Here is a 24,318-nt window from a genome sequence, read left to right on the forward strand (position 1 = left end):
AGAGTGAAAAAGTGAGAATGGCGGATTAAATAGGAGCCGACAGACATGGAGCTTGGAATTAAACAAGTGAAAGTCTCTGTGTTGCCCAGATCCAGAGCAGTCCCTCAAAAATGTCATCCAAAAAGTTGTCGTAATCGCCGGGAGGTCCCGAAAACTCAGAATTCTCCCCTGTAAACACTGTGAACAGAAAATGAATTCACAATTTAATGCACAGAACGTGTAATTCGTGATAAACAAACCTCGATTAACTGTTGCTTCTTACATGAAAACCCTTGAAATATTACTAAAATCACTGAATTAACATTAAATTGGCCAACTGGCGGCAATTTTGTGCCATCAGTGTTGTTTTGGGATGATAAAAAATCTTTTTTCCATTCTAAACTATATCATTACCTTGTGAATCTGAATACATTACTGATTTTCCATTGATTGTAGCACTGTGTGTAATATGGAGATTTTGATTTAACTTTAAACCTTGAATTCATATTAACTTTAAGAAATATTTTTCTTAAACCAATGACTGAACATTTTGATATCTTTAGTTTTTGTTTAGTTTAATATAAACATTTGCGCACACACAAAACCCCAAGATGTAATACGAGAAAAACCCGGAAAAGCTCCACTTGAGTAAATATGCTTTCTCTTTTGAACATGCAGGATGCATCTTGTGTCTTGCATCAATCAAACGCATCCAACAGGAGTATGTATACGCAGCATTGAGCATCGTGTCAGAAGTCAGAAAGACCCCTGTGTATCAGAAATTCACACCAATTAGTCAGAAAGAACTACACGGAACCCCTTCACTCCGAAATTACAGGCACATCCTGTTTGACAGTGAGCGCTCACGCCAGCGTCTGATTGTAATGAGTTTTACTGATCCCTGCACCCCACCTGATAAATTGAGGGGGGGGGGGGGGTGGTGGTGGCAAAATTTGATTATTGCTTGCATTTATAATGAGCTGTGTTTCAAAATGTATGCAAAATAAGGTCAGATAACTCCCATGTTATACAAAAAAGTGGAATACTGCACAAAATCAGTATATTGATTTCTTAAAATGAATAGTCTGTGTACTTTTGGCTGCAGTATGTGTCTGGGTATATAATGACAAGCACGTGGTACCAGTCCCTCCGGTGGCTGAGAAGATGCGTCGGAGTGATTCTGTCAGAGTGATTCTGCGATATGCCGCGTTCATTGACACAAGTTATCATTGTCCTCGGTACATCCTGGCTATTAGCTCAATGAATAATTGATGATTGTTTCGATAATTTCAGTAATGAAAAATTTTCTACCATGGAAGTCAAGTTTTATTATATTGGAGATAAAAAAGAAATAACGTTGTTTGTAATATCCTTGTAACATTTGTTGCATTAAAAATTCTTTTAGCAGCTGGGATTTTCTTAAGAGCTGTATTGAAATTTGTTTCTGTTTTGGCTTTAGTGTTGGCCCTTTTCTCTTAAAAATGGTGCCAGTGGGTGGAAAGGTCATATCAGGACAGCCATGTTATCTGTTCTTGTTATTGATTGGTCAAAATAAAAACAAATATAAGACTTTGAAATATACAAATTTCAATCAATAAATATATTTTCCATGAAAGTGTTGGTTTTGCTGATAACAGCTGGAACTTTTTATTAATTTTAATGTACAAGAATCACATATACACACACACACAAATTAAATAGAATATTGGAGTTCCTTTTTCAAATATGCATATGTATATATATGTTAATGTAGTTCACCTGTATTTAGAAAATGAAATTAAATTTCACAGCTTAAAATCTCCCATTTCTCAAGTTCATTTCAACTAAGATCTTCTCTATTAAATATTTCATTGTGATATTTATTTCCGATAATTTTTTTAATTGGAAGAAAACCAACTCCCTGTGGTGAAAAAATTGACCAGTAATTGAAACCTTTACAAAGAGTGATCCCAGGATAAATCTGTTTTTCAGGTGCTGTATTTTGTTCATTGTGAATTTGAATTTTTCCTCTTTATTTTTGTTAATCCACTTATAACCTGTATCTGGTTTTAATCAAAACATACCGTGGAATTAAATTTTATTTTCCCCAAATAATTGACATGGGTTCTTCATTTCCAGAAATACATCTTACTTAAATGAAAAAAAAAATCAAATTAATCCTTATTTCACACTAAAGGTTTTGAACATGCATCGTTTGATAACTACATGTATAAAAAAAACATTAAAAAGGATAAGCTTTTTTACCACATAGTTTGAGTAAATTAATTGTTGCCCCATGCAGTTTATTTTTAACGATGGTGTGACATGGGGTCAGAAACCACCAACCAACCCTATTCAACTCTACATCTTGCCTTTCTTGCTTTTATCCGTAACCTTATCGTGGTTTTCATTGAGGTGCATTAGGAGAGTGCCAATGACTATTGATGAATTTTGTCGATGTTTTGTAAACGTTTAGTAAGAATGGCGAATTTGACATCACCTAACATTGGTCTTATAATTAATGGGAATATTATTGCTAATGATGTTAAACTATTATTGTTATGAATGTACTATTTACATAATTATTCATGAATTTTTCAAGGGTTTTTGAAATGGATATTATGCTAATAGGCTCCTGTCTTTCAAAACACATTTTAACACCTTTTTTTTATATTTAAAATTGAAATTTTAGACATATGATACCTTTTTAAAGCTGGTACACTTGTAAGGGGTGACTATCCAGCGGCAATCGCTATGTCAATCTAGTGCGCTGACAGGATGACAATCGATAGATATAGAAGAAAACATAAGAATGACTTAGACACCAGAAAATGTCACATCAAGTTTTCATTGTCTGGTCAGAACAAAGCGAGGTAGATTTGAGGCTCTGCAGATAATTATAGCTCTCTCCTAGATCTGTCTGGATGATAGATGGATGAGAGGAAATAAAACTCTTAGATATATATTCAATTTTTATTAAATGACATTTCACACAATCAAATAGTTGTATTTGTCAAGGAGTGAATACAACAATGACAATGGTGTATTTCTACCTGCAGTGCTGTGTTAAAAGGGAGCTAACTCTTATTGAATTCATTCTTCATATTACCAAAAAAAAAAGTATTTGTTGTTTTTTTTAAAGCACAATTTTATTTATGATATTTTGTTAATGTTTAACAAATAATGAAAAAAATTCTTTAATTTATAATTTCATTGAAAAAGAGAAGTTAAATGATGATACACTTAGATATTTCCTTTCTTTTATAACCAAAATTTTTTTTTAGATATTTCTAGATTAAGATTTGTAATTTAATTTTATCTATTATATTTAATTTTTTATTTCATATCAATTTTTAGTAAATTTTGATGGTCACAAATATATTTTAAAGTGATATGGAGAACATTTTAGAAAATTAAAAATGAGTTACTTCCCTTTCATTGGTCAATATTATAGTGAGAGAATTTTTACTCTGTTATACCTTTGTGTATTTTTTACACATATTGCTATATTTAATGTGAAAAAATAACCTTGCATTAAAAAAAGATAGAAAAAAAATTGTAAGAGTACAGAGAAAGATTCAGTGCTGTGAAAAAATACCTCCCTTCTCTGGATGAAATATTGTGATGAGTTCATCCAAGGTCGTGAAGAATCACCAAAGTTAGACATAAATTAGACATTAGCAAGAGTGCAGCCAAGGATAAAGATTTCTTAAAAGCAACAATTAAAACATCATTTATTTGGAGTGATTATTGAATTTCATCTGATTATCCCAAGCGCATGAGATGTGGAAAATCTTTTTCACATTAAAATGATGCGGTGAAACTTCAGACTCGTTGTCAATAGGTCCCGGCCAGACATTCCTGTTTATATTACCTCTAATGGCTGACATTAACCTACAGTCAAGCAGGTGACTCTTGGATTCTCGCCTCTTTTATAGCCGTGGGCTCCGAGGAGAGGGAAACTTGAGCTCCCTGCAATAACACTGCCATTTAATACCTCTAACTATCTCCCAGTCAAGAATATGCAACAGTTTCAGTGCAGTTTCTTTCTATCTATTGATGTTAATGACATTAACCTCCCTCTAGAACCCATACCTAAATCAGCGCATCCATCGTTTCCCTCCATTTCAAAACAAAAATTTGTGTATATATCATTCCTGACTGTGTAAATACCTGTCTACAAATGATGCAAGCTGCGCATTAATAAAGTTCTAAATTTGTTGGCTCGTTGTTTGATGTACCCATATAGACCCGCATTAAGATTCCATTATTTAGCCATTCCACAGGAATGATCGTCTGTTGTCACAGCGGGCGTCTAGGTGACTTTTTTTGGGTGGCTTTTTTTCTGGTGTATGCTTTACTATGCAGAATGCTTCTGCTCTAATGGAGGGAGGTGCATTTGTAACAGGAAAGATGAAGGTCCCAAGGAGATTAATGGTGCCAAGATTATTTAAGTTTAGAGGGTTTCCATGCAACAGGTGATTAATGTACATGTTGCTACAGAACTGTTTTCCTTTTCCATAGAAGGGTCTGATTAGCGAAAAACTAGGGTTTATTCCCAAACATGATCTGGTCAGCTCAGGTCTTAGATCTTAATGGATTTTGTCTAAACTTGGTAGATAAACAACACATCCCGAAACACCCTTAAAAGAAAACTACATCAACACCTAAAAAATAATTAGTAGTCTCCTTTCATTTTTTTGGTACCACCAGGTATCCCTCTTGCTTCTAAAGCTGACCAATATTTTTCCGATTTTGTGAATATTAAATTTTCTGGGGGCTAAGGTCAGGCTCGTGTGTTTTGGAGAGGTGTTTGTGATCGCATTAGCAGACTTGAATTCTGTTTCCCCTGACAGATAATGGAGGTATATTGTGTTATCTGTTGTTTTCCCCTCTCCTTGTAGCTCTGGACATGATAGCACGGACTCTACACTGTAAGCTTGCTTACTTAGTAGATTCCTTTCCTGTTTAGTTTTGGTTTGTTTTAAATGACTCTCAAAAGTTATCATATATACTGGTAAACCACTGATGGGGGTCTCTCAGAGAGAGAGAGAGAGAGAGAGAGAGAGAGAGAGAGAGAGAGAGAGAGAACGAGGACCCTTTCTGGAAACTTTAGTCATTTTAGTTTCTTCTGAATTGGGGATTTAGTCTGCAAATAAACAATAATCCAGAACTATTTCTGCTATACAGATGTTTTATTTCCTGTCTTTATCCTCGCGAATGATGAATGACTAACAAAACATACCTCTTCCCAAATTAAATTCTGTAGGAATAGGAGCAGCCAATTAATCATTGAATGCCTCTGATATGTTTAGAAGTTGAATAACTTTCTTTCTCTTCACTTTCTTCTGTTCTAATCCTAAAGTGCAAAGCTAAAAAAACAAATTGGAATAGCTGCACGGTTTGCACTTGGATTTATTTACCTTAATCGAGACTTTTTTCATTCCCAGTAATGAATTTCTTGTCACTGAGTCTTTCTCCGTTTTCTAATTCATGGTCAAGATAATGAAGTTTTTGAAGGGGAGGGGGCTTTGAGTTTTTATCGGAGAGTAATTCCTGTTGTGATAGATGAATCTTGTGTAAAAATTGACAGTTTGTGTGTAGCATATTAACACATAAATACTTTGCTCCTTTAATCATGCTCTGAGTGAGCCCCGATAGAAGTGAGGAGAATCAGAAGACTGGCAATCCAATGAAACAGTTTATTGACTGAAAGTATGCGACCCAAAGATCTCCCACCCTGTACAAACCATTACCCAGGCGATAAAAACAGGTTGGCCGAGATAAAGGAAATTAAATCTCCGTCTCAACTTCTGAAAAACCTTACTGCTTTTGAAGACATTTATGATTATAAGTAAATATAATATTCGATCAGCTTCCAATTGGACATATTCAATTCATATTCATTTCCTCGGAGGCATACATCAAAAACTAAGTATGATAAACCTATTGAAATGCACCTGATAAGCTGTATATAGCATGTGTATGTTAATTTGCAATCAACAAGGCACACCTAATTTTGTCCATGATTTATCCCCCACCGCTTGCAAATTCCCCCCTTCATCTACATTTTCACTCTTTATACAGTCATAGGGAAACGTAATCGATGCTTCAAAATAAAAAATTTGCTGGTTGAGAATTTTAATATTAATCAATACCAAAGCATTTACCACAAACAGACAAGTTCTTTGATTTTAATTGATTAAAAAAATTGTGATTTGCAGTATCAATGCAATGGAGGTAGCTTATAGAGTATTTCCAATTGACCACGCACGTTGTCAGATAAATCAAATTCATTTCCTTAGATCCCCAACAAAGTATCTTTGATTCGCAATATAAATATTGTGAAGAATTTCTATTAAAACTGAACAAAACAAAGAGTATTTACTTTCTAAGTTCATCAAATGTTTGGGGTGTGATTTATCTCGAAGCTTTCCGTGATTCACATGCATGGAATCGGCATTCACCTGAAATACCCCCGTTGATCTCAAAAACGGTGGCCAGACCTTAGATTTCTTGCCATTTTCTGGGTCTGCGTATGAGCCACCTGTGATTTTTGTGTCAAGTCTCCAACTGTGTTGAGCAGAGATTTTTCCCTATAGACTCTCTATTGTCCTGTATTTTTTTATTAATTGCAATTTCATATCAAACATTGTTACTGATAAGGTAGGGCTCGATAACGCAAATGGCTGTTCAAATGTTCTACCTTCAGGATGAGTAGATTTTTTTGTTTGGCTTTGATCTCACTGAAATTCTGCGACCAATGCGCATTTTCACCACTTTGCAAAGGGGAGAGGAAAATTAATTGTATTTCTGGTGTAACAAGGTTGTAATATTTATCTTACACATCAAGGTTTTAGTCATCTCGTCGAGCAATTATTCATATTTTAACCATAAACAATGACATCAGGGCAATTTTTCAGTGTTGTGAGATATCAGGCTGATGTAAATTATCATTTGTAATGTTTGAGGTGGTCGAGAACCTCATACCTTGGATAGTTAAAACAGATTATTTACATTTCTTGTTTCTGAATGAAATTCTGTTTTTAAGTTAAGAAAAGCACTTAGAACGGGTCATAAAAAATGCATCTCAATTTTTCATGTGGGACTTTATGTGACAAGACTTAAGGATGAACTGTAGCTCAAAGCATAAGCTAATTACTACAGTTGAATTAGTTTGTGTTAATTTTATGACTAATTAAAAACTTATGCAAATTCTTGACCACTGAAATGTACGCGGTTCTTTGTGTGAACTCTTTTTTCATGTAACGGATGCAGGAAAATTTAACATTTTATTGTCATACATTAAAGTTGATGTTTAAGGTTTGCATTTATCTACTAATCTGACATTTTAACATTATCACAGCAAGTTCTTGAGAGATAAAACTCAAGGATGGAACATAAGCAGACACAAGGGCTAAATCCTGTGATGTTCCGCAAGTTACATGGAAACTTTGTCAATACTCGATGATTATCATCTCAACAATTTAAATGGTTCTGGAGAACCTCCAATACGATCCAAGCCGTCAATAACAGGGTGTAAGTATCTCCCCGAGAGTCCCTGTCATCCAGACACTTGTAACTCGGCAAAGCTGTCGCCGGAATTTGACAAATCGTCAAGTTTTTTCTCTACCGGGAGCAAACAATGAAGAGAAGGGCCACCCTTCAGCTCTGCTGAGTACCCCAGCACCCCATGATAAATTTGTCTGTTTGCACGACATGTCTTTTTCTACCTGGGACAACATTTTAGCAGTCTCCATTTAAAAAAAAAATATAAATGTAAATTGGGATTATAGGGAGAAAAGATTGGATGGTGTTTTCGAAATGTTTATTCAAGACTAGAGCCAATGATAAAGTGACATTTTTGTAGAGTTAGATAAATACTTTTTTGGGGGGCAAGTATCGATTTGGTCAAAGACGTGTAATTGAATGATATGAATTTAAAAAGTGATTATCAAACAATGTTCAAAGGGCAAGTCTTCATTACTTAATCTTTATATCAAACTTTAGGCAAATTATTAGAATTTTAAACAGCTTATTCTAATATTGTTTAGGTAAGGAGTTTCAGGAATTAATAGGCGGATAAAGGGTATAATATTTCCCAAGTGGCGGTGTCATATACGACTTGGGCTCTTTTTGAAGCCCTCAAAAATGCAGACTGGAGAAGCTGGCAAATATTTGACTGACCACACAAGCACTCTACAGAGTAACGCATGCAAAAGAACACACAGGGAACAAACAGTACTTCACAGTCTCCCTGTCAAACAGATCCATTGCTCCATGTGCAGTTTAAGTTCAAACAAAAATTCATTTGATACCAGACTTAAAATGGTAATTGGTAAAGAACTCAGTCAATGATAAAATAAACATTGATTGAAAATGTTTAATCAATTAAATATTTCAAATTTTATCATTGATGTTTAAAGAATAATTTTAGAACTAGAAATGTTCAATAAAATCAAAAGGAGATCCTAAATTTGAGTTAAATGAAATTAACTGTCATGGTAGCATTGCTGTTAATATGTTCAGAATAAGTACCTACCATCCTAGGTATCCATTTTTTACAAAACACGGTCTTTTTATTTAAATTAAGGCACGCACATAATTTAAAGCAAATATGCTAGGATGTGGGGTCTAAATTAATTACTTTGAGATCTGAATTGAATTAGAAAATTCGGTTAAATGAAATGAAAGTTTAAATATTTTATGACATGTTTTTTCAACAATGATTTCAATTTCAAGTTAAACATCGCACAATAGGGTAGGTGTGACTCGATTGTCGGGATCAAAATGTGCATTCTTAATGTCTGAGGGAAGAGGACTCTCTTGGTCAGCTTTAATCAAGAAATTCTTTAGAAAATAAGCTTTATTTAAATTCTTGTCCTCCCATTTCAAGTAAAAATAAAACTCCCATTTCTTTGAGAAGTTTATGATTTCATACAGGTTGCAAAATAGCAGGGATTAAAATTGTTCAGTAGTGTGGCAAAAAATAAGAGAAGATTGTTCAGAGCTTCTGGGTGGAAAAAAAACCCACATTTGAGCAAAGCTGCTGAAATTTCAAGCTAGCATATAGAAAGTGAGATGAAAAGCTAATTTCTTTCTAACAGGAGGTAAAATGTTAAAACCGCTCATAAAAAGCATATACCACCCACAATACTAAATCCCGAGGTACGTCCCTAACCAAAACCCATCCATCATTACGTTGTTTTATTCAAAAACCCAATATGATCAAATCCACTGGAAAAGAGGTACCCAACCTTGCAATTTTTGCCCCAGCTTAAGTTGATAGCATAGAAAGATAAGTGTTTTGAAACTTTTCAAAGCCAGAGTCATCGGCAGGGTAAAAAGGTGTTGAGTTTCGCCCTGCATTAGATAGCGGCTTGATATACCCGTATTAGATCCAGCTGAGGAGCGCTCAATATCAAGAATTTTTTTCTCAGGAATTAGGTGCTGAACTGTGACATATAGCCCTTTTTAAGGTGTTTACAAGACACTGACATGGTGGCTGTAAGTGCATCTCCTTAAAGAATAAGATTTCATATTCGTTTCTTTTCAATTCTGAAAGGGGAGGCACTTTCAATTGCCAATGGATGATTGCAATCGAAACATAAGTCAAGAAATGTTGAACTTTTAGGTAATTTTTAGTGATTTTCTCAGATCCCCTCTGACTCCTCTGGTCCGATATCATCTCCAGGTTGATGCAGTTTCTAGAGCAGAAAATTAGATGAAGCATACACCCCGGCTTACATGACATTCTGCAGACAAAAGTTTTTGGCCGCCTCTGGAGTCTCTCAGCGGCTTTGTGAGGTTGTTCTGGTACCGTGTCTCGGCTGACACTCAAGTAGTTGAGTATTGTGTAATGTAGCTTTTACATACACTGTTCAAGGCAAGGGAGCCATCAGGTTTCTGTAGATTTTAGATCAAAGGATGCAGTCTTTTTACAGCTAATATGTCTGGACTCAGGGTTTCTCAGATTATAAGAGTAAAAGGTTAAAGTCTTTGAAATACTTTTTTTTATAAGAAACTTAAAGATAAACACAGCAGCAAAATGCATCAGTAGAAGTTGCTTTCAGTATTCCAGTCATGGACTACAAAGCCTCCAATCTATCACTCGGAGATTTGGTACAAGAGTTTGATGTCTTAGCCGAACTCATCTCCTTCCAGTGCCAGTCTCAAGGCGAGATTAGGGGAGATTTCGGACAATAACGCCTGTAGTCAATCAGTTAGTTCATTTCAAGTGTTTTCACTAATTTGGTCATTATTAGTTTATCTGGGCAAGCAATCACTGAATGTGCTAATTTTTCTAATTTCATACCCACGAAGAAGCAGTGGAGAAGTTGCCTCCCTTGACAAGTTGGTGCTTTGACCCCGACTGTCCACTCTTTGTCCTTTTTAAGCCCGTCAGACACGCCGATCAAACAACTTCTCCCCGCTCTTCACACCTCACTGGTCATCATTCAGCAGAGGCTACAAAAAATGGCTGGACATGTTTGAAACGAAAAACCATTTAAAGCATGTTGATGAAAACAGTGTGTGGCCGTGATCAAATATAAAAGGAAAATCTTCACCCCTCATGCCTGATAATTAGAAAATTTGATGAGATGCAGTGAGATCATTTCATCGAAGAATTGTTCATATTCAGATGAGCAAACAATCATGCAACTTTGTAAGAAATCTCATTATTATAGTTGAAGGAGTAGCTCTGATATTGAAATATATATTTTGAAAATGATCATACGAAAAACGGATTTAGTTCTTTGTAATTTGAATAAACATTTTCCATGTATATGAGAACTTAATTCCCCTTTTCAGATTCTGACTTCAAGAAATGCTCAAAATAGTGTGCAGGCCTTGGTTTGAAAAATAAAATATCAAACTAGATAGGTTTTCTTTGAGATTTTCCTTTGAGTATCCGGGTGCCACTGTTGGGCGAGGATTGTCATCGTGATGAGACGCCACATGGTGCAGTATTCGATATCCTTGTGATCATTGTGTGTTTATAAAACGCACACCTGCTCAATAAAGTCCATCTCATTAATCTCCAGGCAGCGTGAAAAGGGGCCCCTTATTAGTAACTATAGAACATAGGTAAAAGAAATAGGACCGTACACAGGTTGTGTCAGGTAATGTAAAATGAGATCGTGGCCCCAGGGAATGATGGGAAGGATGGAATTCGCACTGCCATTGTTGTCTACGAACTCATCTCTCTCAAGTGTAACATCATTGTGGTTGTTTTGTTTTTGAAAATCGGTGAATTCAACAGAAAATGATAACATTCACTTGTTGGAATTATGAATGCGAATTATATAATAAATCAATATACTTCTGAAGTTTACTTGCATTTAAACTAAATGCTTTCTTATACATTTGTATGCGTGGCTATCTGTCTTTTTGTAATACAGTTGCAGCCCAAATTCGGTATAAATGCAGAATGAAAAATGTCAAGAAAAGTATAAATAATGTTAAATCCATACAGATATTGCCTCTGTTGTGATTATCTTCAATTTGAGATGATGCATACAAATGAGGATAAACAAGTCCGTTTCTGAAGTTTAACGACCTCAAATCAAGATGGACTGGCAGTTGACTTCCATTTTTAGGACTTTTTGAAGTGATCCTCTTTAATTGAACTTTATCAAGGCAGAGCACACAAAACTCCATGTCGACCAAATGAGAATGAATTTCCCTGTAGAAAGAGATGGGGTTTTATTGTCTGAAGCAGTGAGCTTTTATCGGAAGTAAGACAGTGTTAAATAACCATGAACCTTCAACTCCAATTGCAGAGTTTTAAAGGTTAAATTACTGTCACCCCCCCCCCCCCCCAAATAGTCCACCAGTAAGATTTAATGTAGATTCCTTATTTTATGCGAGTACTTAATTCCATGATCCCACTACTTTGAATCAAAGCATATTAAGAACACAGATTCGCATGCTCTGGAGTTTTAGAATAATTCCATATACATGTAGTATACCTCTATAAAGAAACGAAAGTGAGATTTTAGAATCTGTGATGGGAGTTTCTTGCAGTTCTATGTAGATTTTATTTCCTGTAATTTAATTTGGAATCTACAGTATATGTTAATATTTTTGAAAAACAAAATGAGAGGGAGCATTTGTATAAGCACTGGAAGAAAAGTTTCTTGAGGCTGTACTTTTTGACATGCAGCAATTTGTTTCTTATCTTATTTCTGATTGGTAATGTGGGTAATCCAAGTGCCATGTGATAAGATCCACACTAACTAGATCCCCGCCACTCATGAGAGGTGATGAATTCTGGTTAAAAATAAATATGCTGGTCAGGTTATTGCTTGCGTAATCAGCAAATGTAACGTCTTGACTGCATGTTGCCAAATTAATTTTGTCATGTGTGATCAAGTTCTTGTTTCAAAAGATACAGAGCACTTGGATGAGCATACACATAGTAAAGTTTTCCATTATTTGTTAAAATTATCAGATTATTAAATTAATATTTTATTACAAATATAGAATATTTTTATTTCACTGTTTACCTTAATCTGTTTACCTGAATGACAATAAAGTCATATAAAGGGATTGTTGTTTTTTTATGCCTGTGTTCTCATATACTCTGCACTTGAAATTACTGGAAACAAGGCTAGCGGGGGAATAAAAATCACAAAACAGAAATAAATATCATATCTAATCACAAATCAAGGGAGGTCCTTTTTCTATATATGCAATAAGCTAGCTACATGTAGTATGGATTTTTTGCATGTTTTTATATGCCAGCATCTTCAATTGTAGAATATTTAGCGTTAATTCCAGGCGACTGGCACCCTCATGATTTCTGTTTGATTGTGACCAAGTGCAGGGAGTTTGTTCTTGTCACAGTTGAAGCATTAAACCTCAAATCAAATAAATTTTTTTCAGAGTTGAAACATGGGAATTTTATTCTATAGACTTTTATGAAGCACGATATTCAAGTAGAAACCATTATAGATATTCATTAATTTAGAAAAAGAAATCAGAATGCAATTATTAGATTAAGTATATTTACTGTGATTCATTTCCATTTGTTAATCTAAGTAAATGAGAAATCAATTCAAACTTAAGTATTTATATGGAAAGAATTGGAAAAGTGTTAATTTTGGTATTAAGAGACTAATTCCATTCCGCGGCGCTGTAGATGATTTTTCTGCTGTAACTGTTTTGTTTTCACGCAATTAGCACGTATTTCCATTAGGATGATTTTTAATCTGATATATTGGAGAGGACGGGTCGAGTAACGCAGGTTTTTCGGTGGTCGCTATGGAGGTGGTGTGATGTAACATCTCAAATTTATGATTTATGACTTTGAGGAAAGCCATTGTAATGGAAAACTCACCTCTTCCTGCAGCAATTGTTCACTGTTAGGTGTGACTTTGGTTTTATGCCGGTTTCATAAATTTCAATAATTTTCATTGCCTGTTATTTTTTAAAATTAAATTAATATCAAAAATTGAAAAGATGCAGAGCTTAATCAGAATAGAAGAAATGGTTTTCAGAGGGAAATTGATAATACAAGAATTGATGGTTGTATGTTTTTGTTGGATTTTCCTTCAGATACATGTCAGAGATCAAAACAAATACAAAAACAAACAAAAAACAAAAAAACAACTCAATGTTGTCCATCTCTCATCAAGGATTGACAACTCTCAAATAAAAATGTTCTCATTTTAGGGATCTGCAGGGTTTTTTTTTACTGGTACAATGTACTCCTTTTGAAGGTGTACTTTTTACATTTATAAGTTGTTACATGCATGTTCATGTGTTTTTAGAAACAGTGTGTGTCTCAAAGACAATAAATTCCTGGTCATTAAAAACAAATGAACAATTGAACAAGACGGATGCTTTGAGGCAGAAAGCAAACACAGCTTTTCACTTAATATTCCAGACCAGATTTGTGAATTTCTAATTTTCTTGATAGAAGTTTCAAGTGACTCAGATGGTCCGAGTCCATTTTCAATTACTTTTGTGATCAGTATTATATTATTAGAGTGCAAATGACAAACTAAGGAATTTGGGAAGACACTTAGATTTGAGTCTGACAAATTAAGAAATGAAAATAAATCCAGAGGCTCTTCTCGGCCCTATGGTAACTATTTCCAATCAACAGCTCTACTTGTTATTATTCCATGGAAAATGAAATCAAATATGCAATTATCCCTCCTAATTGAAAATTTAGAGAATGTTTCACAGAATGGAATTGCTCAAGTTGTTTTACAAATCTGTCATATTTTAAGTGAAAGCCACTGAATTATGATATGCATTTTCCATATTTCGTGCCATATAACGCAGCTTGCAGCCTTAATGTAGCTTAATATCTAATTCTGTGATCAATTTACTGCAAAAAGTTCTCTTTTCATTAGGGAAATAGAATGGGGGAGGGATTGACCATTTTGAAATACCTGACAAATCAATCAGAAAAATGGCACCAATTCCAGGAATTGGTCGACAAGGGAGACATTTTCCAAATGTTATGATCAGGACAGTTTTTTCCATTGCGTTGAAATGAAGCTCAATTTGGTTCTTTCATCAGCTTTTCTCCTCATAGAGTAACGAAAATACTGCTTTAAAATTTCAACAATTTTTTGGAAATATTCTGTCTGTTATTTTATTGATGTACATTAGATAAGTGCTGTTGGCATCCAGTCCAGTTAGACTGAACATTCTATTATAGCAGGCCGACAGCCAATTAACAGTTATCATGTCTGGACATTCTTTGGAATAGGAAGATAAACATTTTACAAAGATTAAGGAAGGCTAATATGTCTAAAAATTCCAGTTTCTTCACAGCATCCTGTCAGTTTGTCTGGTGAAAACCTGCATCACCTCAGTAAAAGTTTACAGGTATATCAGGCGAAATGTCAGGTGTCAAAAACTTTGCTTCTGATCCAAACCATATCTCTGGAGATTGTTGACCAGCCAGGGCAGGCATTTCAGATTCCTATTATCAAACGAGTAACTTGCTCTTGTGGATTGAATGGTGTGTTATCTAATGACATCACTTTAGATAAAATAATTACTGTAGATTTTTAAACAGATGAAATGTAAAAAAAATAGAATATCAAACCAAAAATATTATTGGAAGTCTTTGGTCAATTGATGGTCAGAAAAGGTTAATTATGATAAAAAGTCTGATTGAACACCATGCTGACAGGTCTTGTAGCAGTAGCTGTATCAGGAGATGACTGATTGACTGTTACCTGCAGAAACACAAAAACAGAGAGGAATGCTATAGCAAGGAACTACAGGTATCATTACAAAGGGGGATAATTGATACCTTGGATAATTCACACTTGAAATCCATGAAATCCTTGTGATTTTGCCGAATTATGCAACAGATAATCACAGGTTTAGGGATTCCCGCTGTATTCGCCATCATTCCGCAGAGGACTTCCTTTGTGGAGGTTCATTTTACTTGCATAATCTTATGGTGTTCCAACAGGCTCTGTTCAAACACAGGACGAAAAACCACCTTTAAGCAAGTCCTTAAAGGTGGCTTAAAGGTGACTTAAAGGAGCTTAAAGGCTATACGACCTTTAAGCCGCCTTTAAGTCACCTTTAAGCAAGTGCTTATAGGTCCTTAATGTCCAAACTTCTTTAAGCCACCTTTAAGCATCTTTAAGTGGCATTTACGCTCTCTTTACACTGCCTTTACACTGTCTTTAAGTGGCCTTTAAGTCAATATTGATCAAGCTGAACAATAAACACATATATTAAATGCAAAAGCTCTTTTATAGAGATGGAAGGGGGTCATCCGAGTGATAATATAATTTCCAAGGAAGGGGGGGGGGGTGTTCCAGGCGGTTTTAATCGTCGCTCCATTAAACACAGATCGCTATCATCAGCACCGCTCTGATGGACACAGATTGCCGTTATAAAATTCTTTATAATTTTTTGGGGGTTTCAAAATTATTGTAGGGATGAGCGCAGTCTCTGTATCTTAATATGTGCATAAAACTAATTATAGTATGTTTGTTTCCTATTATAAATTAATCGGTGAAAAATCTCTCTCTCTCTCTCTCTCTCTCTCTCTCTCTCTCTCTCTCTCTCTCAGTTCATCCGGTTATTAAACAAAATAAAGATAATGAACCAAAAATGCATGATTTAATTTGTTAATCGGTTTAAGGTTTGTATTTTTTTTTTCAATTTTCATTATTTCTAACTCTAGATCTGCTAGATACATGTTAGGGCAGGATATTACTGCTTTGTTTGTCTAGACATAGTTTTGTTCGTTTGTGTATATCTAATTAGAGTCTATTGTTTGTACAACTTAAGAAAACCCCTGGAACTAACACAGAATATACAAGATATACACAACAGTTGTGTCGTGTGCCCAGGTGCATGTTTGTGTATATCTAATTAAAGTCTATTGTTTGTCCAACTTAAAAAACCCCTGGAACTAACACAGAATATACAAGATATACACAACAGGTGTGTCGTGTGCCTAGGTGTACGTCAGGGTTTCTAAAGGCGTTGAATTTTAGTATGTACGAGTATACGATAAGTCTAGTGAATAAAAGTTAATTTACATTTGTAATTCATTTTCAAAGTATTATTTCCTAGCTCTGGGTTTCAAAGATGTTACGTCTATAAATTAACGATACATGTATGTAAGAGTAAAATCTTGAGGCTAATTAATTAATGTACCGGTGATCATAAATAGGGGTTGATTATTTAAATATATGTATAAGGGTAAATATGTCAAATATACCCGGCCTGGCACATCATACGATTGTATGTACAAGTCATTTGCAATTGCAAAATGCAGTAAATACGTCACCGGTAATTGGTAATTTTGTTTGTTATAGAATTGATAGTTTATAAATCATGTACATACAATTACATGTAAATATTTAAACATATTGGAACGGCGCCGCGATCATGAAAACCTGGAAATTGCGGGAAATTGAACAAATACCCTAATAGTATCAATGCATTTAATAAAAGAAATGATTTCATTTTCTTTCTTACATTTTTATAGCTATAAATAAGATGAACGTATATCTACTCGGTTTAAATTTATTAACTACATGTCAGAAAGCCTACTATAGTGAACCTAACGGTTTCCATTTAGGTATAATATATTTTTGTTCACTGAAGACCAAGTTCCGTATTTCATTCTTAATACATGCATGCATGTAATTTATAAATTAGATATAATTGATTGTTACAAACTGAATGGTTTGTCAAAATCTTTTCAAGTAAACACATTCAATACAGTGATTCAATATCAACTGATATATAGGATATAAATACGCTCATATATATGTAAGTTGCCGTGGCTCAGAGGATGTGTGGTAATGCTAGTAAACTAAGGGTCCCGGGTTCAATTCTCGCCGTGGCCGTTTTTTGGTTTTTTTTTTCATTTTTCTTTCTAGAGCAAAAACCGTTTTAATACCTTTTCTTTCATAAAGTTAATACATTTTGTTGGAAATTAAGCACAACATTGAATTAATTTTTTTTTTAATGGCTTAAAGGTGGCTTAAAGGTAGCTTAAAGGTGGCTAAAGGTGGCTTAAAGAAGTTTGGACATTAAGGACCTATAAGTTGTCCTTAAAGGTGGCTTAAAGGTGACTTAAAGATAGTCTTTAAGCTGCCTTTAAGCCATCTTTACTCTTTCTTTAAGCCACCTTTAAGCAATGCATATAGCTTAAAGGTAGCTTAAAGGTAGCTTAAAGGTGGCTTAAAGATCGTCTTTAAGCTACCTTTAAACACCTTTAAGCTATCTTTAAGGAGGACTTAAAGATGGTCATTCATCCTGTGAAAGCTTTCTAACTTATTGAATATTTGACGATGACAAGAGATAATCATTATGTGGTGATCATTAAAGTTTTGATACGTCTATAATTCCATAACCAATAGAGTTAAGAAACTGACACTTGGCTATTTTGACCTAAATTTGTTGCAATACACGTACATGTATACATTGTATATACTGATGTTGACCACATTTTTGTGAAATACGTGAAAGTGTTTTAATTGTATCATTACAGTTAGTACCATGCTAAATCAGTTTCAGTGAAGAATATAGATATACGTAAAGGTTTATAGATCTTTAATCTCACTGTGTTTATTTCACTGTACCTTTTAACATTCTTACATCTGCTCCTGAAAATCCTTTTTATTCAGGAATTCAAATACCTTTTAGCCTTGCATGTCTCTTCCTTTCAACAATATGAGTCAGATAGTGGTAACAAATCTTCCGTTTCAAATTAAAAGTGATCTATTAGAATAGCGACTCTTCTTATCGAAAGAACATGAGGACTGATTAGTTTAGTGAGTCTTATCAGTGTAATTTCATTGTAAGTAAGTTTGACATTTTGGGGAGCTCTTCATTGTAATGGCTACAGACCTTTCTGGCATCTGGGAGCCCCTCGGTCTCCAACAACCGTCAGACTCGCTGTCGTCACAAAACTGTCCCAGAATCCTTAGCAGTAATACTGCAGCAGCCAAACCTGGGAGAACATACCAATCGTAATTACCCAGCATTCTAATTTAGGCTAAGACCATGAGGGTAGCAAAAGAAAGAAAGAGTTGTAAAACCTTTGTTCAATGAAGTATATAGGTTTAAAGAATGTAAGAACCTAAGGCCAATTGTCTGTAACACATATAGTCCAAGCTATAGTGTTAATCCAGTACTAAATGTATTGTACTGGAAGATTGGCTACATTTTTACAACCAAGCGGTATCTACATTTTACTGAAAGTCAGAACAGGTTCATTTAGTGATTAACCCTTGTTGGCCACGTGTTAGTATTTCTTCTTAGTCACTACTTACTGCTGCAGTTTGGTATTCTGACCGAAATCTATGTGAACAGTATAGCAATAGAATAGAACCATTGCTTTTGAGAAGATCAGATTTTTTTTGTGCCTATAAAAAAGGTGAAAACAATTGGGTCCCAAGCAACATTTAAGTATCAGAACACCATAAATTCAGTTTCATTTACGTGTATTAAGAAATGTACACACCACATTAATCAGTTCAATATAAAAGGCCCACTTTTAAAGACTTTACAGCCTTTTGCTAATTGCAAAAGTCTGCAATGTACAATAGATGTTGAACTGCATAACGGAGCCAGTCTACCACTTAGTCAATGGTGGATTTGGCAGACATGTGATCCATTCAAATGGTGGAATTACCTAAATCGCAATTAAATATCCATCTCCAAAGCTGTGATAAGTTACAATATTAAATCAAACACATTTCACTCATTCAATACGTCTTTATTCTTTACATTTCATTTTCAGTCAATCATTATCATAATGACTGGGAACTTTAATTTTTGGCACCCCTGCTTTTAAAAATTGAGGGTTTATGAAAAGCCCTTCAGATAATTGGGATACTGCTTCAAATACAAGCACCTGACCAAGAAAAGGTGACAATACCCTCGGAAAATTGTCAAAGCTAAAATCTTCAAGCTGTCGTAAAGTCATTATCAAGAATTGAAGAGGTCAGTCCCATCTTTATGCTCCTTAATGTTGCCCTGCGGTCATCTCATAAACACCGATGTTACTGGACCACTCATAAACACTATTGTCCACTGTGACTGGGTTTGTTTACAGTGAAGTGTTGGGGATTCCAAACAACAACAAAGTGTGAAAATAAACAGATAGGCATTGAGAGAAGACACCATGTTTACGTCTCATCAATTAGACAAAAAATTAACAGAGGCCCCCATAGGTGTCGGCTTTTTCTATTCGCAATCATCACCTAACCATCTTTTCACATCTTTCTTCAAATGTTCATTTTTTGTCTGTGTGCAGATGATCATTGCATCACTGCCTTTTGAACCAAATTGAAAGCTGTAATCATCATAAAAAGAGGTAAATCCTTTTCTTGCAATGGAAATAAAATTTACATACTTGAATGATCAAAAGGAATTAATTTCTATCAACTGGCAGAAAATTGTTACAGGGTTTTAATGATGTCTGTTTCTCCCTGCAGCATTTCAATCTTAAACGCAGACACGCCTTGAATGCAAAAGCATAGCCTTTTTTTTAATCTTATAAAATTATATGAATCTTCAAACAGAAAACATACTAAGGACCCAGATTTCTACCAATGTAACTAGGTATTGTGTCGCCTCCGATCTATTTGTTTAAATATTATGTCTCGCACGTCAGGTGGTAGGCATCCTTTGACATTTCGGGGCGTAAATAAAACCTAGACTACACTGTATTCATTGGTAATCTTTTGAGCAGCATCCTGAGTAGAAAGATTTCCGATTTGGTTGAGATATTTCGTTGCTGTATGGGAACTCGATAGTCATCTTGATTCCTTATTAGCCTCTTTCTCATCTGTCCCCTACATTGTGACTCCTCGCCCTGATCTTCTCAGTCCATGGAAAAACTTCAAACTTAATGCAGCTGACTTTATTCAGTCCAGTAAAAGAAAAATTAATTAGATTTCCATCATGTTGGAGAATTTAAATACTTAAGACATTTTTCTATCAATTGCAAACAAAATGAAATGATTACAGGTGTTAGAAACTAAACACAACAAAACTGGAATATGATATTCATAACTTTTTGACTCATTAAAATATATACAAAGGCTGAGGGATAGGGCCAAGCTTCTTAAGCCCTGTGCACCTACGAATCTAAGGATTATAGAAAATATGCCTCTTATTCAACTTGTAGTTATGTGAAAATTAATCGAATTCTGTCCTCGGTGACCCTGGTTTTTCTTCAGAGGCCAATGTTTGGGATATGAGACCAGGTCCTTTTATTTTGAGATGATGTCAAATGGGCATGCATTCACCAAAACACCTAAAAATGCATTCTACAAGGAACTTGAAATACATGTCAAAAAAACCCTGCACCTGATGGTTGACAAAAAAAGTGTACCTGAATGCAAAAGGAGGTGATGCACAACTTAATATACACAAAACCTTAAACCTGTGGCATAGCATTGGCCATCAATCTCAAACGCTTCCTGAATTCAAGTCTGAAAAAACCAGACTTTTCTCGACATCTTCTGGACTAAAGACGGGCTTTGTACACCGTTGAATTGCCACTTTTGAAAACAAATTTGAGGGCTTGATTTTTAAAAGACCCCAAGAAGAAACATGACATGGATTTAATTAAAATGAAGTCAAGTGACAGAGCTGTCACTTTATGTTGATATTCAAATACAGGTATAGCCGTCCTTGCTCTTTTATATAACATATAAAAAAAAAGATTGGGTGTGTGTCTACTTTCATTAACTGGCATGCAGGAAAAAAAAGCTCTGATCTCCCCATACCACGGTGGTGCATTATTGCATTATGACAGCTTTGCCAAGCTAAGTGATATCAATCAGTCTGGTCAGTGAGCTGTTTATTGGACCCCCACCGTGGCCATTATCAGTCTCACCATGCTGTAATAACAACACCTCTTGTTTGCCAATTAGTAGAGTACTGATGTCTGAGGTGTCAGGTCAGTAAGGACCGGTGAGCTCTGACATGGCTACGGTGACCTATGGATGCCGAGGCTGATCCTTGTCAGCTCCGGTGGTCAGTGTGTGCTAAGTGGATGTTGATATATTGCCTAAGTATAGATGGATCAGATTTAGGAGGGGGAGGCTGGCTGATGGCTCCCAATGGCCATATTATACCAGTACACCAGCTTCCTTATTGCTTTCTTGCTGCTTTGTTTTTGTAAAAGTACTTTCTGTTAACAAATTTACTACCTGATGGGCTTGGTTTATAGGTCTGAAATGGATGAGAAGAAATTCAGGCTATCTAAGTGAACCGGAAAATCTTTGCACTATCGGGTTGTATAGATCAGTACAATTACAACGTTTCTGTGAGGGTTCTATGATGTCTGTTTGGCAGACACCAGATGTGTTTTGGGTGTAATTTATCACAATGTTGAATAAAAACTCAGTGATAACAATACCCCCATATCAGATAGGTTGTCCGTTGCATCCTGAATGCATGATGGGATTTTCTTTTAATAATATAAGGATTGCATCAATATTATCTGTTAAGTCTTAAAAGCAATAAAGGGTCAGGGTCTTTGATAAAAATGTAGGTGAACATAAATCACACAAACTCAAGTATGTGTGCAAACTCAAAATGTTAAACCCTTTTTAATAGATGATACTTATTTAATATATATTATACTTTAACAGCTGAACTCCATTTCATCACAGATGTACACAGGAGTTTTCTAAAAGAATATGAAAAAAGAACTCTTTTGAAAAATTATCATGAAGAAGAACATGATATCCCGTGGAAGACGGATGCACGTTTTTCAGGTGCAAGAATTCTGGTCATAACTCTCAATCAAAGTTTGTAAAGTGACTCTTCTACAAAGAAAACGCTGTCCGAATTTGATATGATAATGGGGGTGTACTGATAGCAACTTCACGGGTATGGCAAGCCATCTCTCCCTGTCAGAGCGAGACTCTCCGCTTGGAGGCCTGAGATACGATAACTAATGTTTATAGTGATAGAAGCTGTATATGACAACCCTATCTGCCGATCCATTAACATCCGTTTTTATTAAATAACAATTATTTACCCCAAGGATATTTTTTTAAGGGGCTGGCAAAATTGAATTACAGGAAGAATGTCATCTAAAAGCATCTTGTAACAATGTATATGTGTATTGATTTTATGTATGAAGAAAAATTGGACATACATTAATAGTGTGAAAATGTGTCCTCATTTGTCTCTTCTTGAAAGAAAATCAAACTCAGAAAAAAATAGACCATTCATTGTTAAATCAGAGCAGGATTAAAGTTTGTTACAGATGGAGCATCCATCTACTTCATTATTTAAGCCATCACATCAGCTATTCAAATTACAAGGGTAATTTTCTTTTAACACAGTACATTACTGGAATTTTACAGAAAACTAGCAAACTTTTGTATCGGTATATTAGCGAACTTTAATCGACTAATTGACCGTTCCCCACCCTCCAAAAAGGCAAGGCACATTATATTGACCGTGACTCTAGGTATCTTAACTAAAATTCAATCAAATCTTGGCAATGACAGAGGATAAAGTAATGATAGAACATTGATTTAGATTTTGTTTCAATCGGGGATGGTGCAAAGTTTCAATGTTTCCCTCATCCAGAAAACCCCAGAAACCCGCGAGACCGGATTATTAGATCAGGGTCGGTATTACGGAGCAGGGCTACAGAAATTCAGCAACCACCAAGAGTTCCAAAGAGGAGCAATGCATTTCAATTTGACACTCAATAAATCCAAATTAACTACTCTCATTTCTGATACATGAAAGAATTTTGGCCAAGGTTATGCATTATGAATCATTTTCATCATTTACTCTCATTTCAAAATCATATCTGTGGTTCAGTATTCATAATTCATGTCCTTGGATTCTGCAATTTTTTCTTAACTTTCATGGTACCGGTTCAAATTAACATGCACCACTTGCCCCAATCCTTTTACAGATTTTTGCTCACTTAGTTCAACATAATCCTGAACCAGTTTCAGCTCGCTTGGTAGCTCAACATCATCCACAACCAATTTCAGCTCACTTGGTAACTCAACTTGATAATAACTTATCATTAAATTCTATATACCCTTTAATAAACACAATAATTACCCTGTGTTTTTTTTTTAATTTTAAAAGATACAGTAAATTGAAAGGTGATGAAATAAAGACCAAGATGGTGCAGTGCATGGCAATAACTAGTGCATCTTATCAGTAAAATCACAGTCCTACACAAACACGCCCATATCTCGCCTCATAAATATTCACACCTCTGAGTACGTTCTCCAATAGCGTGTCAAAGAGAGTCAATGATAACACCAGAAATAGATGGACCAATATTCATTTACTTTTTAATATTATGACAGTAAACCATTTCACTGACAGTTCTCTAAGGTTAACAAGTTGGTATTTTTTTTTTAAAGAAATTAATATCAAAATTACAAAATATGTTATAATTTTCCACAAACTTCAAATTTTATTTAAAAGTCTAGATATTTTTCAAAAAGAAAAAATAATTAAACTAGATCAATTACTGTTTAACTTTTAAACTGTTTTATTAAATATAAGATAAATTTATTTTTATACTTAAAATAAATAAATTTTGTCTTTAAATTCAGATTTTCACAAAATAATACAGTATAAGACAACTATTGAACAATTATCTATTTTTTCTCGAATTTCACAAAATCAATGGGACCTTCACCATTTGCCTATTATGAATGCACGATAGGTCTAACATGCAATATTGCAACCGAGTCGATTCTTGTCCAGATAATAGGATAATGCCATGATGATTCCAATTCTTACAAAAAAAAAAGCTCAACCAGGCATATTTATCTGTTATATCAAAGATTCACGATGCACTGTCCTATTTCACTGCACACCCGACATCATTCCGTGATGACCTCCATT

At 34.9% G+C, this 24,318-nt stretch overlaps 1 protein-coding gene across 1 annotated transcript in view; it reads left to right on the plus strand.

Annotated features, from left to right (window-relative positions):
* LOC128182164 (ephrin-B2-like) overlaps positions 1-24,318 on the plus strand; it is a 74,384-nt gene that overhangs the window by 17,486 nt on the left and 32,580 nt on the right. The window lies entirely within an intron of this gene.

The sequence above is a fragment of the Crassostrea angulata genome, chromosome 1 (assembly GCF_025612915.1).
Source record: "Crassostrea angulata isolate pt1a10 chromosome 1, ASM2561291v2, whole genome shotgun sequence".
Taxonomy (NCBI): domain Eukaryota; kingdom Metazoa; phylum Mollusca; class Bivalvia; order Ostreida; family Ostreidae; genus Magallana; species Magallana angulata.